Genomic DNA, 15,635 nt, shown 5'->3' on the forward strand with positions numbered 1-15,635 from the left:
TTACTATTTTTAACTCCTGGTATACTTACTTATACTTTCACTTCAATGTAGTAAGTGATGGAGCGGGTAGTACAAAATGTTGTATACCTCCCCCATTCTGCATGAAAATACTAATTGAATAATCTATTAATTATAATATTATTAAATGAGTTTGCATGAATATTAAACAAACACTACTAATGTTCAAATTACACGTGGGATTGCATATTGCATGGCTAAATAACCTTTATGACTAAAATCTGTACGCATATTAACAGTAGTATATGTAATAAATAGAATACTGCATGATATATGTTGCTTTTGTAAAAATGTCTGTGTAATTTTGCCCGAGAGGAGGACCGAAAGGGTGAATATAAATGCTTTAAATGTTGCTATACGCTAGATAAATACAAACACATAGAGGGATTAGTAAGAGGTTAACATTAGATTTATTATTTCAATGCATTACTTACTCTTTTGTGTTTGTTTCGCTTAAGGTGGCGCTTGGGCCTAAATTCTAAAATGGCCGCCGATGTGACACGACGAAGTGGCCACTGACCCACGAGGCATGGAGTGAAGTGCGCAGAAGCGACAAAGTCTTCCAGACCTCGTCGTGAACCCTGATCTCTGTGTACTAAAACAAGGACACTGTGGTATTACGGCCAAGACGAAAGACAATAGACTTTCACAGAAAAACAGAACGGACCGACTTGTGACATCACCCCTTGAACTGTACCAAAATCCCCAAAAGACTCAATCGAACGATCTCAACCAACCAATTACGACCGTAGTAAAATAACAAAATGTATCTTCTTGCTTTGATTTTATTATAAGAATACACGGAAGAATATAGAGGGTCTCAATCGTTCTTTCCGATGACAACGACGACGACGGTGACGCTACGTGAACTCTACTACTTAGGGTGACTGCTGCGTTTTCCTGAAACCTAGATGGTCCGGATGCTGCCCAATTACCTGATGACTACGAACTTTTCCTAACTCCATGGGCACTGACAGATGCTTTCACGTCTCTGGTCTTTACCGATCTTTCGAGACTGTAGCGTGCTGAGCAAAGAACTTTGAACTTTGAGACAAATGACGACAGATTTGAATATGCAGACCCAATGATTTAGAGGACTTCAGATAGCCAGATTAGGTAAATATGATGCTCTGCGATTTACTTGAAATTTGATATAAACTTTCCAAACGCAAATTTAACTCTTCAAAGAAATTTTAGATAAACAGATATTGATTAACAAAAAATGAGTTTGTGGTTTATTAAGAAGGGTAAGATCTAAATCTTAAGATTTGTTTTAGATGGTTCTAGATCACCATCAACCAATCCAACTATTTGGTCCATTGACCACGTTGGAGGAGTGCCTTGATGTTTAGGATTAAGATCTGTATGTGGAAGGGATATTGATGTATATTTTGTAAATTAACTTTTCTTTCCCTATAGGTTATAAGGTGTTCCCCTCACATGTCGAGCGCTCGAACCGCTCATCCCTCCAACTGCATGCAGACCGGTGAATGGTTAGTGTGAGTGTTGGTGTTATGGGCCCCACCAATGACTGCATGTGTGAATGAGTTAGTGTGACATCGGGTCTGTGACGCAGGGAGGATACTGGTACGAGTTTGCTTTTCCCGTTACCAGGGTTTTTGCGCTCCATCAGTTTTCTGGTAGCAAGATGATGGTTATATTGTTTTGGTTTGGTGATTATTGCTAGTAAATTGCTTATTGATTATTGATTAGTATTGGTTTATGTATTAACACTCTATGTTGAGTTACGTTGAGTTCTATGTTGTTTGACGACTTCTGGGATGTAGGAAGTCGGAAGTTGTAACTGTTCCGTAGTAGAGCAGAGGTAAGCGTTGGTCTCGGGAAAGACGGAATTGTTGTTGCCCTGTAGGTACACAGGGAAAACGTGTGACGATTGGAGTTGCACGACGCATTGTCTGGGTTCGATTTGGGCACATCGTCGTGTGTTGCCATTAGGAAGATTTTCTGTATGAGAGAAATGTATGGTAGCAAAGGTCACCTGTGAAATGTTGGTCTTAGGTACCAGGAGTCCAAAAAGGAGCTCTGATTATGCTAATCACTGGAAAGGTAATAGGTGTTCCCTACGCTTGCTAGAAGGATAAAGTAGAGGGAAGTGCTAGTTCATTAACGTGTGTCATAATTCTGTAGTAGGACAGACTGTTCGCTGTTCCCGGGAAAGACAGAATTCTGTGTGAATGAACTACGTTTTCTGTGTGAAAGTGCGTGAATGAAATTGCATTCAGGTTAATTGTGAAACTCTAGTTTTATTTCTCAGGAGCATTACGTTTCCAACTAGGTGTCTTAATTCTGGAGAAACGGTTAGCTGATGCTTGCTAGAAGGGTGAAGTAGATGGATGTGCTACTTTATCAACGAAAGTAACGATTCCGTAGTAGGGCAGAGGTAAGCACTGCTCTCGGGAAAGATGGAATTCTCGTGAAAAAGGTCATCGACTATTCTTTGGTTAGCGAAACAGACAATGGTGGTGTTTTTATGTCGTTACTAACAGATTTGTAAGTCAGAAGAACGTAAGAAAAGCTTACCGATAAATTTTGGAAAGGAGGGGTCAGCAGGAGCAGGAGCTGCGACAGCGAGAGAAGCTGACGTCAGAAAAACCACGCTGGGATTGGCTAGTCAGTAAGAAACGTAGACGCCCCTGATTGGTGTGTTAGCGTATGCCGTGCTAGGAGTGGAGAATTACAGGGTGATGTAGGCGCTGCTGATTGGTGCGTTAGTGTGAGACGCGCTACGATTGGTTAAACAACAGAATAGTTGTAGGGAAAAACTAGCGATACACGGAAGTCGAAATGATGTATTACGATCCACCAGAGAAAGAGAAAAAGTCCTGGTTTGGAAAAATCAAGAGATTATTTAAAAAGGACAAACCGATTGTGACTAGAGAGGGACAGTTGATTCCTCCACCGAAATCGCCCGCATCCTTTATGGTTGCGAAATATGGATATCATACATGTATTTGGTTGGACAATTGGGCGAAGTATACAAAAGATGATGGAGATTTAGCATTTCCAGAGCATGGTTCATTTAATTTAGCGGTTTTGAGAAATTTGAGAGAGAGAATGATGAATCTAGAACCGAGACCTAGACCAACACAGTTTGAAGCATGACGGAATGGGAAGATGAGATGCATGGCATAGAAAGAGGAGTGGCGGAAGGTATAGGTACATGTTTGGTAGATCACATGGACAAGAAAATCATGATGACAGAATGAAGAGATGGCGAAGTGCAAATATGGCTGATGGTTTGTTTCCTGTGAGACATGTTGAAGACGCTAGTGGTAGAAAATGTACGGAAAAGAGACATAATAGAGAATCAGGAGGGTATGGAGTGAATGAATCGGAGGATGATGTTCTTGACAACATATTTTATAAAAATCCACCCCCGTATCAACCAGATTCTGAAATTTTGACACCAAGTGCCCCAATGAGAGAGACATTGCGAAGCATTAAGACTGAATCAGTACCCCAAGAGTTAGGGAAACTGAGGGGCATATTAACAAGCCAGGTGATAAAATTATCACCGCTTTAGCGGCAGAAAACTGCCGCTAAAACGGCGATAATGGGCTTGATAATATGCTCTATGGAATTCCAATTGAAGCCCATGTTAGACGTTCTTCACATTTAACATGGGTTTCAATTGGAATTTCATAGAGCATGTTATCAAGCCCATTATCGCCGCTTTAGCGCAGTTTTCTCGCCTGGCTTGTTAATATGCCCCATAATTCTTTCAGAGAAATAGAGAGAAAACAGGATAATAAGGTAAGTAGTGAAAATTCAGCAGAATTAGCAACAACCACCTTAGAATTAACCGAACAGATTAGGGAGTTGACTAAAAATTTAGAAGCCGTAACTGTTCCCGTAACCTTAGGTCCAGTAATGCCTATTTTTGATAAACAAAAAGATAATGAACATTGTTTAACGGTTCCTTATAACAGTAATAAACAGACAGAGAGGCCAAGGATAAATTCAGAGGAGAACCCATGGAGACAAACAGTAAGTACATCAGAACAGAGTACGCCTACAAATTTGACAGCAAATCCAGGTTTAGTTGAAAGACTGATAATGACTACAGATTCCATATCAGAAACCCCCAAGAGACTCAGAACGAAGCAATGAGGAGAAACCAGTAGGTCCTACTTCAGAAGAATTGAGTGAATGGTTAAGGAGTTTACAGAGAAAAGACAGAGAATCTCAAACTATAGATGTGGCCAAATTAAGGATGGGTTTGTAAGAATTAATAGTAGAGACTATCCCCACAGAAAAATGTTAATCCTATCAGGATGAAGAATTACTCTTTTTGTGCAAAAGTATAACTTGGAGAGCAAAGAATCTACATGAAAGACTAGAGGAAGTAGCAAATTAAATGGGTATAGACATTGAAAAGGTAAAGGCTTTACAAAAACCATATCGAGTAGACTTTACTGAGAAAGATATTGAAAATTTGAACACCACAGGACGGATAATCCAGATTAAAGACATAATCATTTTATTTAGAAAATGGGGAGAAGTGGATAAATGGAGAAGTAGGTGGTTTAGAAAACGAGATGATGCCTCAGAAAAAACGTTTGCAGCTTTCCCCATAAGAGAAATAGAATAGACTGTGACAGAATGCCCTATGAGAGAAATTCCAGGAGGAGGATATGTACATGTTTCGTGGACTAGGCAAGATATTTTGTCATTTACGAATGATTTCCCTCGACTACGCAAGAAGCCAGTTGAGTGGTATAGACAAGTGGACAGATTTGTAAAGTTATCAAAAGTTTTGTGAATTGATTTGAATAGCCTACCAGCAGACTTATAGACAGAGTGCAAGATTGTGATAGACTGGCCTACAAAAGAATACCCTAGAGATCCAAAGACAGGTGCCCCTGATCCGGAGGTGATGAAAAAGTTTGAACAAGTAATTACCTTTTTGAAAAACAAAGTACCTCCCAAAGAGAGTGATTGGGTAAAAATAGACCAAGCTCATCAAGAAACTAAGGAGTCAGTGCAAGCATATTACGAAAGGTTAATTCTTGCCTTTAAGCAGTTTAGTGGTGATGAAAATTTGAGTGAAAAAGATTTAAGTCATTTTGTATACAGATTTGTATATGGTCTACGTCCTGAAATTAGTGAAATGATTAAGCAGCATACAGTGGATTGGCAAAACAAGAAAATAGATGAAGTACTGAGACATGCAAAGTATTTTAGTGATGAAATTGAAGCCAAACAGCGTAAATTAAAAGAAAAAGCTATGTGGGCACAAGTAAAGGTAGCAGAAAAACAGGAAGCTCAGTTGATTGAACAAGCAAATAATGCAGGACCAAAACCAAAATTTAATGCTGGAAAAGGAAAGGGACAGTTTAATATTGAAGAAGCCAAAAAGAAATGGCCATGTCATAATTGCGAAAGAATAGGGCACCGGAAATCCGAGTGTAAATTTCCCCCGAATACTAATGGTGATAATGCATCATTGAATCCGCAGGTGCAGAAAGAGGTGAGTGGTCAACCGCAGCGACAGCAGCAGGTTGTTACCCAACAGAATCAGGTGCCAAAACCGCCTATTCCACAGAGCATAAATTCACAGAAATACAGTAATGAGACAGGATTCTACAACGAAGAACAGGTAACTAAGCTGCCGCGCGCTGGTGCTGTTTCACAGTATTGGCTACAACGCGATGAGAGTGAGTCAGAAGAAGGTTATTGACGGTGCCGAAGGGAGGAAGAAGAGTGCGTACTTGGCGCAACTCTAGAAGTAGACCAGACAGGCCCTTTTGTGGACCGAAAGGTAAATGATGAAAATATTACTTTTCTGGTAGATACTGGTGCTACTCGATCAACTGTTAGGTCAGCTGATGTTAAGAATCTTCCTCTCTCGGATGAAACAATCCAAGTGGTTGGAGTATCCAACAAACAGATCAAAAGGTATCTCACAGAACCAATAAAGGGAAATTTTCCAAAATGCACGGTTTTGCCGTGTGCGATTCAAGTCCTGTAAATTTATTAGGAAGAGACCTATTGTGCAAAATGAATTGCACTATATTTTGTACCCCTGATGGTATAGCATTTGAGACCCCTGATGAAGACGTATTGTATAAAATGACTATGGCTAATATGGAAACTGAGGTTACTGAAGCCTATGCTGTATTCAACCCTGATGAATTACCAAAAGAATTGAAACAGACAGTGAAAGCAGAAGTCTGGGATTTCACAGGAGAAGATGTAGGATTGATGAGGAACGTGGATCCTGTAAAAGTAACCGAGAAGGAAGGAATAAGTTACCCAAATGTTCCTCAATATAAATTGACACCTGAAATAATTGAAGGAGTTACCCCTATAATTGAGAAAATGATTAAACAAGGAATTTTGAGAGAAATAATGAGTAGTCCATGTAATTCACCAATTATGGGACTGAAAAAGCCTAATGGAAAGTTCAGGATAGTGCAGGATTTGAGAAAGATAAACAAAATTGTTGTGTCATGCTGTCCTATTGTACTAAATCCATCTGTGATTTTGTATCAAATTCCTCAAGATGCAGAATGGTACACAGTAATTGACTTATGTCACGCTTTCTTTTCCATCCCGTTGCACCATGATAGCCAGTAAAGTTTTGCGTTTCGTTTCGGCGAACGTATTTTGGCTTGGTGCCGAATCCCACAGGGGTATACAGAAAGCCCCTTGATAGTTAATCAGATATTGAAAAAGTCTTTGGAAGATTTAGAAATGCCTGAGAATTCAGTGCTGGTCCAGTATATCGATGACCTGCTTGTGGCATCGAAAACTCGAGAAGCCTGTGGAAAGGACACCATAGCATTACTAAATCATTTGGCAGATGGAGGACTTAAAGTGTCACCATCGAAATTGCAATTTTGTCAGAAAGAAGTGCAATATTTAGGTCACAAAATTGAAAAAGGATTGAGGAAAATAACAATAGACAGAATCAGAATAATAAAAGGAATGAGAGCCCCAATGACGCAAAGAGAAGTGAGAATGTTTCTTGGAATGGTTGGATATTGTCGACAGTGGATAAGTAACTTTTCCCTGATCGCAAAACCTTTGGTACGCCTGACAAGAAGTGATGTGAGAGATCCCATTGACTTAGATAGGGAAGAACTAGCAGCAATCAAGAAATTGAGAGACAGTTTGTGTGAAGCGCCAGCGTTAGGAATGCCTGACTATGAAAAGGAGTTTGAGTTGTACTGTAGTGAGAGGAATGGATGTGCACTTTCTGTATTGGAACAGAAACATGGAAAATTGAGTAGACCAATTGCATATTTTCAGCTATACTAGACCCTGTAGCTGTAGCCTTGCCAGGTTGTTAGAAAACAGTAGCTGCTACTTGCAAAAGTCTGGAACAGAGCGAGGGAATTGTGATGGGATATCCTGTGCGAGTGTTTGTACCTCATGATGTGGCAATCCTTTTAACAAGAAGTCGCACTCAGTTCATGACACATAGTCCGCTGACTAAGTATGAGAAAGTCATATTAGGTGCAACAAATGTGAGCCTTGTGAGATGCCTGAATGTGAATCCTTCCACGCTATTGCCTGATGCTGAGAATGTTGAAATCAGGGACGAAGTGGATCATGATTGTTTCGATGTATTGGATTTCTGTACCAAACCACGTCCTGATATAAAAGATGTACCTCTGTCTGAGAGTGATGTTTGTAGATGGGTCATGTTTGAGAACAGACAAAGGAAATCTGAGTGCAGCATATACAGTATGCACAGTTGCAGCAGTAATGGAAGCATCTTACCTGAAGGGAGTAAAATCAAGCCAGGTTGCTGAACTTGTTGCCTTGACTAGAGCCTGCAAGATCGGAAAGAATGTGAGAGTGACTGTGATAACTGATCGTTAGTATGGTTTTGGTGTGGTGCATGACTTAGGCTAGATATGGCTGCAGAGAGGATTTCTGACTTTAAGTGGAACTCCTATAAAGAATGCTGAAGTGGTTGGAAAGTTGCTTGAGGCGATACAGCTGCCAAAGCAATTGGCTGTTGTGAAGTGTGCTGCTCATGTGCAGACCGCTGATTATATCGCGGTCAGAAACAAATATGCCAATGATATGGCCCGATATTGTGCTCGAAATCAGAACTCAGTGAACAGGGAAGAGAGGGAAATAAATTATTTCCCCCTAATGTTTACTAACATTGTAGATACCTGGGAAGAAATGGGGCAATTGCAGGAAGAAGCAGGAGATGAGGAAATGAGACAGTGGGTAAAACAAGGAGGAAACAGATCCTGTGTGGGTTTATCGCGATGAAAGACCAGTCATGCCTGATAGCATGCTGTCTGCCATGGCACGGATGTATCATGGACAGGGACACATAGGGAAGGACGCGATGATTTGGTCCTTCAAGCAAACGTGGTACAATGCAAAATTTAGACTTGTAGCTGAGAGTTTTTGTCAAAGATGCCTTATATGTCAGCAGTTCAATCCAGGAAGGAAAACAGTGGTAAGCCTAGGAACGATAGGTCGAGAAGGAGGGCCTTTCACCAGAATGCAGATTGATTTAATTGAGATGCTGCCCTGTAATAGGTTGAGGTATGTTCTAGTAATGGTCGGCTTGTTTTCTAGATGGGTAGAAGCATATCCCACAAGAAGGAGTGATGGAATTACTGTAGCAAAACTGCTTTTGAGGGAAATCATCCCTAGATTTGGGTTCCCAGTTACAATTGAATCAGATAGAGGAAAGCATTTCCATAATGAGATCATGAAATTGATTTGTGAAGCATTGAATGTACAACAGAAACTACATTGTGCCTATCGCCCAGAGGCTTCTGGTGTGGTGGAACAAATGAATGGCACTATTAAAAACCGAGTGGGAAAAATGTGTTTAGCCACAGGTTGGAAATGGCCTGATGTCTTGCCTCTGGTACTCATGACTATTAGATCAAATCCAGATAGAACCACATTAAATAATCATGGGAAGAGCAATGCGCCATTTATTCATACCAGTCAACAAGCTGTTGCCTATATCTGATGACTTGGTGTTGGATTACTGTAAGGGCTTGCTGACGCAGTTCATTCTGTGTTTCATCAGGTTGGAGCAGATGCCACCACCCTTGAAAAGAAGCAAGCCCATGATCTGAACCCAGGAGACTGGGTGAGAATTAAAGTACACAGAAGAAGGAACTGTCTGGTCCCACGTTGGGGAAAACCACGACAAGTAATTTTGACTACAACAACAGCTGTGAAGTGTGCTGGAATCAAGAACTGTATTCATGCTAGTCACACACTGAGAATCCCAAATCCAGTGGATAACAAAGAAGGAGAATATTTTGAGGAATCAGAGACTAGTTCTGAATCGGATGCTGAAGAAACAAGAACAAGAGAAAATCCTGAAAGGGGGGAGTCGGAACCAAGTTTAATCGTTGCCCCAGAGAATATTCCCTTCAGACGAAGATTACAGATTTCTGATACCAGCTCAGACTCAGAGACAGAACACATACCGGTATGCTCCGGAAAGGAGAAAAGCAGTGAAGAGATAATCAAAGAAGTTATTGATAAGGAAATTCCTGATGAAAAACTGAGAGAAATTCCACCTGAAGTAACAAAAATAGATGAACAGGTGCCAGATACAAAAAGCGAGGGAAAGATTCTTGCGGAAGACTCCCAAGGAGTTGTAAGGAATTCCAACATCCAGTTAGAAGAAGGGACAGGTAGTCAGCAGGAAGATATTGTGCAAGAAACACGAGGAGGGACAGAAGTAGGAAAATTAAAAGAAGTGGTGGAAAGAGGAACAGCTGAAAGCAAAAAGCAAGTTGAAACAGAATCAGAGGAAAGTGATGAGGAAGTACCAGAAGGTCGAGTCCTGAGAAAAAAGCATGGAGAGCTGAAAAGAGTGATAAAGGAAATTAATCGAAAAGATCAGCAAGAGATGAAATCTGGCCTAACAAGATAAAGAGATTAAGATATCGACTGACACGAGTGAATTCACCAAGAGCAGGTGAATGAAGTATCAAGTCAGGAAAAATTGAAAAATTAGAAAATAACTACAGCAGACAAAAATAAAAGAACAAGAAAGCCCAACCAGAAGTATAAGTCGCCAGAATGGTGGTATGTGGCCTTGCCTGAAATAAAAGAAGAGGCGGATAGCCAAGAAAATCCAGAGGTGACTGTACCGGAAGTGGTTGAGGAAGATGAAGAATCGGAAATCCTGAGAGTTACCATGTCCGATATTGGAGAAGAGACGGATGTTCAGGAAGTTCTGTATCAAGATTATGAGAGAAAAGTGAAAGACGATCAAATGCCAAACTTAAGACGAAAGAGCTGCTAATGGAAAGAAAGTAGAATACAGGAAAATACATAACTGATAGAACCAAGTAGGTGCTTAGAGCCTTGGGTTAGACAAAACTAATTGTGAAGTAGAAGAGGCTAAGTCAAAAGACACTGATCATTTTGCAAAAAAGGAAAACACTGAAAGTAGAAAAGCTAAATGTGTATTTTTAAAGAGATGGTTTAAAATGTGTTGTTGTTGTACAGGATTACTAATGCTTCTATGGAATGTGTTAGCATTACTGATTTCATTTAAGGTTACGATAGACACAATAGAAGGACACGGTGAGAATAAAACTAATAAAGAGAAGGTTCAGAAAGTATATCCGACTAGAATAGATAGGAACTATCTACATAAAGACAGGTCTATAAATGATTTCTCTAACAATGTGTTTTCGAAACTTTTGTATGAATATGTAAAAGACAATGGATGTGAGGGATTGCTACATTTGTATGCAGTTACCTGCATCTGTATCAGAGGGAGTGACCTGCCATCACCTCCCTGTAACAGATGGAATAACATGTAGGGGTCGATTCCGATCCTGTATTTTTTTTTCCCGTCCGACCCGTGAAGTACGATCCGTACGCGAAAAAGTACATACGGATTGGCCCAATCCGTACGAATCGTACCTGGAAAATTAGTATGAGACGGACCTGGACACTTCTCCGTACAAATCGTAAAAATGAAGTCCGACCGTACTAGTACGATCCGGACCGGCATTACAATTTACGATTCGTACGGAAAACGGCCCGTACACGGAGAATGACTTTGGCCGCTATGAAGCGAAGTTTGTACACACCGTACCCCCAGCGCGAATGTACGGTGCGTACCCCCCGCGCATAGATATGCACCGTACCCCTAGTGCGAATGTACGGTGCGTACCCCCCGCGCGTAGGTATGCACCATACCCCCAATGCGAATGTACGGTGTGTACCCCCCGTGCGTAGGTACGCACCGTACCCCCAGTGCGAATGTACGGTGCGTTCCCCCCGCATAGGTACGCACGGTACCCCCAGCGCGTAGGTACACACCGTACCCCCTGTAGGTACACACCGTACCCCCATTGCGAATGTACGGTGCATACCCCCAATATCGCGTATGTACGGTGGATGTTGCGGGTACGCGATGTTGCGGGTACACACCGTACATACGCGATGGCGGTCTACAAACCCGCACCATACAGAAGCAATGGGGTGTACGCACCGTACATAGCAATGTCCGTGTACGTGCCGTACATACACTACGCATGGGGGTGTGTGGCCGTACGACTCGTACTCCTGTAGCGTACTGAAACACGGACACAGTAAAACAGCACAAGGAGGGCCTATTTGACTCGCACAACACCACAAAACACGTCTACACTGCAGAAAAAATGAAAAGGACTGACCTGGACACATCCAAACAGGCAAACAGGGGGGTAACCTCACAACCACCCCTTATAACACACCCACCAAAAATTCAAAATGAGCCCCACCCACAAATGGACCAATAAAAAAGGACCACACACAAACTATGAGCCTTTGCAACAGACTCACTACTGCTACAGAGCACACACAAACCACTGCACCCATCCACCTAAACATAGACACCTACACACACACCCCTTCACACATACCCCCTCTCCACATTCACACACACACACCATCACATTCAGACCCACACACCCACAACCATCCACACCCTCACCCCACACCATGCCCACCGACAAGAATCCAAAGTTCACAAGGGAGGAGCTGGACATCCTTGTCAACAAAGTCATCAGAGTCGAGCCAGAGCTGTTTGGAACATTAGTCAGACAGTCCAGCATAGCCGAAAAACACGCCTGTGGCAGAGGATCGTCGAGAGAGTGAATGCTGTCCCACCCATCAGAAGGACCAGGAATGAATGCCAAGCCAGATGGTACGATCTGCGGAGGGCAGTCAAGAGAAAAATGAATGAAGAGCATGCCCAGACCAACAACACTGGAGGTGGCACGCACCGCAGACCAGTACATTACATTACATTACCATCCCTGGGAGGAGAAGGTGATGGCCATGCTTCCGCCGGTGGGAGTACATGGACTCCAAGGACCTCCAGAGCCTGGTGAGTACACAAACCACTTATGTAACATGGGGGTAATGGCATCCACACCCCAACTACACCTAATGCACGCAACTACCCCCAAGCCCTCACCCGCCAGCACCACAGTCACAAACAACGCCAACAACATGGGCAACCCTCCCTGTGACACCAGGCGCAGACCAGCACCAGCCACAGGGAGGGAGGAGGAGGAGGATTCGTCCGACGGAGCGTCCCAAACATCGTCAAGGCCTGCATCTGAGGGTCCCCCGGAGGAAGGTTGGTCGTCCACGGAAAAGACCGTGAGAGGCAGCGGGCCATCCACATCTCCCAGGTCACCTGGCCAGCCACCTGGCCTTCATGTGCGACAGCATCAACCCATTGACTGACATCATCTGCCACATGGACATGCTGGTCACAGTCTGACCAATGATGCCAAACACTGTTGGCTTGACTCTGATGACTTCAATTGCTAAGGATCCCATCTCCCCCTGTGAACTTTGGATTCTATGGTCCCTGCATTTCCCCAATTTTCTGTGCAAAAATCCCGCCACAGAGCTCGAAATTAAATATTTAATACTTGAATTTTCATGTTGCAGTCATTTAGCATGAGTCCACAACCTACGTGTGGGGATATGTCAAAGTATGCCTGAGTGTGGAACTAACTCCAGCCATCCATACACTTGAATCTGAGTCCGGTCGAGGACACACATGGCTCACAATGTATCACAAAATACAGACATGGAGCCTAACACACACCCGTGATGGCCTCAAGCTGCTGAGGGGGGGCCTGCTATATTGCTCTGACAGACCAATTTGGTAGAGTTACATGATGGTGTAGAGGTCATGGGTCATGTTGATGTGCCCAGGGAGGGAGTACCAGGTCTGTTTTGCGAGGTGGGAGAACTATCTCCTACATGCAGAGGTTATGTGGTTGTGATGAATGGTGGCCAGGGCAAGGTGGGCTGCATGGAGTAGGGCCAACGGGGTGTTGGATGACAAACGTCCAAGGTGGGTTCGGGTCTGGGGTTGTGGACTGCCTCCTGAGTATGGTTGAGGAGTCTGAAGGTGATCCTGCAGCACACAGTGAGCCATTGTACCTCTCTCAGGTGGACGGTGATGTGGCTGGGGCGGGGGATGTTGCAGATGAGGTGTGCGGATACACCCTGGATGTGGATAAGTTCTCCTGCATGTTTGCTGTTGTCCTCTGAAGAGGCCGGTGCTGTATTTGAACCGGCTGGTGTCCTGGACCAGGGGGACGGTCTGTCTTGCCTTGGAGTTGATTTATCTGGGGGCCATCAGCAGCATGTGGAGGGTGTTGCAGCATGAGGTACAGATGTTGGTGAGTTGCATGTTAATTGTGAGCGATGGGTCCATGATGAACACCAGCTTGCCTGCGTGGCCACTGGGTGCTGGTGCGATGCACAGACCAGTGGGACGCAAGGGGTTGACCCAGATGTAAGGGGACAATCCTCAGATGATGACCTCAGTCCCGTCAAAGTCCAGCCTCAGATGGCTGATGTTCAGCCATTTATCAACGGATCTTATGCCTTCTTGAAGTTTGGATCTGGCAATGGCTGACTGTTTGGTGAGTTTGAGGAGCAGCTGGGTGTCAATGGCATACCAGATGATGATGAGGCTGTGTGTGCATGTGATGGTGGAGAGGGGGGTCATGGAGACATTGAAGATCATCACGCTGAGAGAAGAGCCCTGTGGCATGGGCCAAATGACCCCAGTTTACTACATGTTGCAAGGTGGAGGCAGACTCCCTGGCCCTTGCTGGTGAGCTACTTCCTGAGTGAATCCTGGGCCCTCCTCTGGATACCAGTGTTGGAGATGTGTTAGCTGACAGTGTGGTAGCACATGGTGTAGAACGGCATTGAGAGGTCAAGGATGGTGGCCTCACCATTGTTGAGCAGGGCAAAGTAGTCGTTGGTGTTGGCAATGATGACGGTTGCAGTGGTGTGATTACTGTGTAAAACTGTCTGGTGCCAGTTGGCTGAAGCTGGTTGCATGTAGGAAATTGGTCAGTTGCTAGTTGAGTGTCTTCCTGGTGACATTTGCTGGGTAGGGAAGTAGGCTGATGTACCAGGAGATCCTGCGGTACTGCCGTCCGTTGTTTAAGAAGGGCCTGGGGCTCTGCATGCCTCCTGCACCCATAGAATGTGGCTAACTCAAAGGAGACATTCATGACGCCCAGGACCTGGGCTTCAAGGATGGCGAATGATGTGGTTGAGATGTTGTGTGGGAAGGGGCGTGATGGAGAGCCAGAGTGGATGGTGCACATGATCCTGGTTGTGTACTTGATGCTGACGGGAGTCCATGACCTGAGGGGTGTTTGTCCAGCGGAAATTAGTGCTGTGTGACTCTGTGTGCCAAGGCTGTTGTACAGGGCTGTAAGGAAAATGATGTCTCTTTGTGTTGCAAGGTTTGCACAAGAGTCCGGCTCCGTCTGTAGGAGTCCAGTAGGTCTGCCTTGTCCCAGGTGCCTTAACTGCTGTTGTGCTTCACGGGAACGTCCGTCAATGTGGCAAGATTGATGGATCTGTTGCCGATCCAGTGTGTGAGTTTGCAGGGTGTGGCGATGGTGTTGTTTTGAGTGTCCCACACAGCTTGTCTGTGGCGACTTACATCCGGCATTTTTGAGGGATCGGTAGCGGGGTGAGTGGCACTGTGTTGCTTGTTGGAGACGTGGATTCAAATGTTGATGGACCAATGATGGATGGTGGTGTGTGTCCCCTCCAGCAAGAAGTTACTGGCACCCAGCCACATGTAGCCTGTGGAGGTGAGGGCCTGCATGCAGATGTACGTTGGTATGGCTTAGCGGAATTGTGGAAGTAGGCCTGCAGATCTGTAGATGAGTGTTACTCTGTGGGTTGCTAGGGAGTTGCTGCGAACCCGGACTTGTGACTCTGAGGGTGTACTTGTCAATAATTACCAATTCAGCCCCTGGGAGTGGTGTTGGCATCCCTGCGGGTGATCTTGGATCCGTCTGAGATGGCAATGAAGACGTCATGTGCTGAGGATGCTTTTGTCCAGGTTACTGTCATGAAGGTGATGTGTGGGGCTGTAGTGTTGAGGAGGTAACAGAGTCCAATGTCATGCTGGTGGATGGAGCGGGTGTGGAGTAGGAGGCACAGAACCTGGTTGGAATGATAGGGTCTGGTAGGCTGGGCAGCGCTGTGTAGGCAGTTGGAGTAGCACACTCAGCATGCAAAGGTGTTGTGTGTGGAGAGTGGCTGCAGCATGAGCCTGTTGTGTGATGTGGGTCATGCAAAGACTAGAG

Source organism: Triturus cristatus, chromosome 3_1 (genome assembly GCF_964204655.1).
Source record: "Triturus cristatus chromosome 3_1, aTriCri1.1, whole genome shotgun sequence".
Taxonomy (NCBI): domain Eukaryota; kingdom Metazoa; phylum Chordata; class Amphibia; order Caudata; family Salamandridae; genus Triturus; species Triturus cristatus.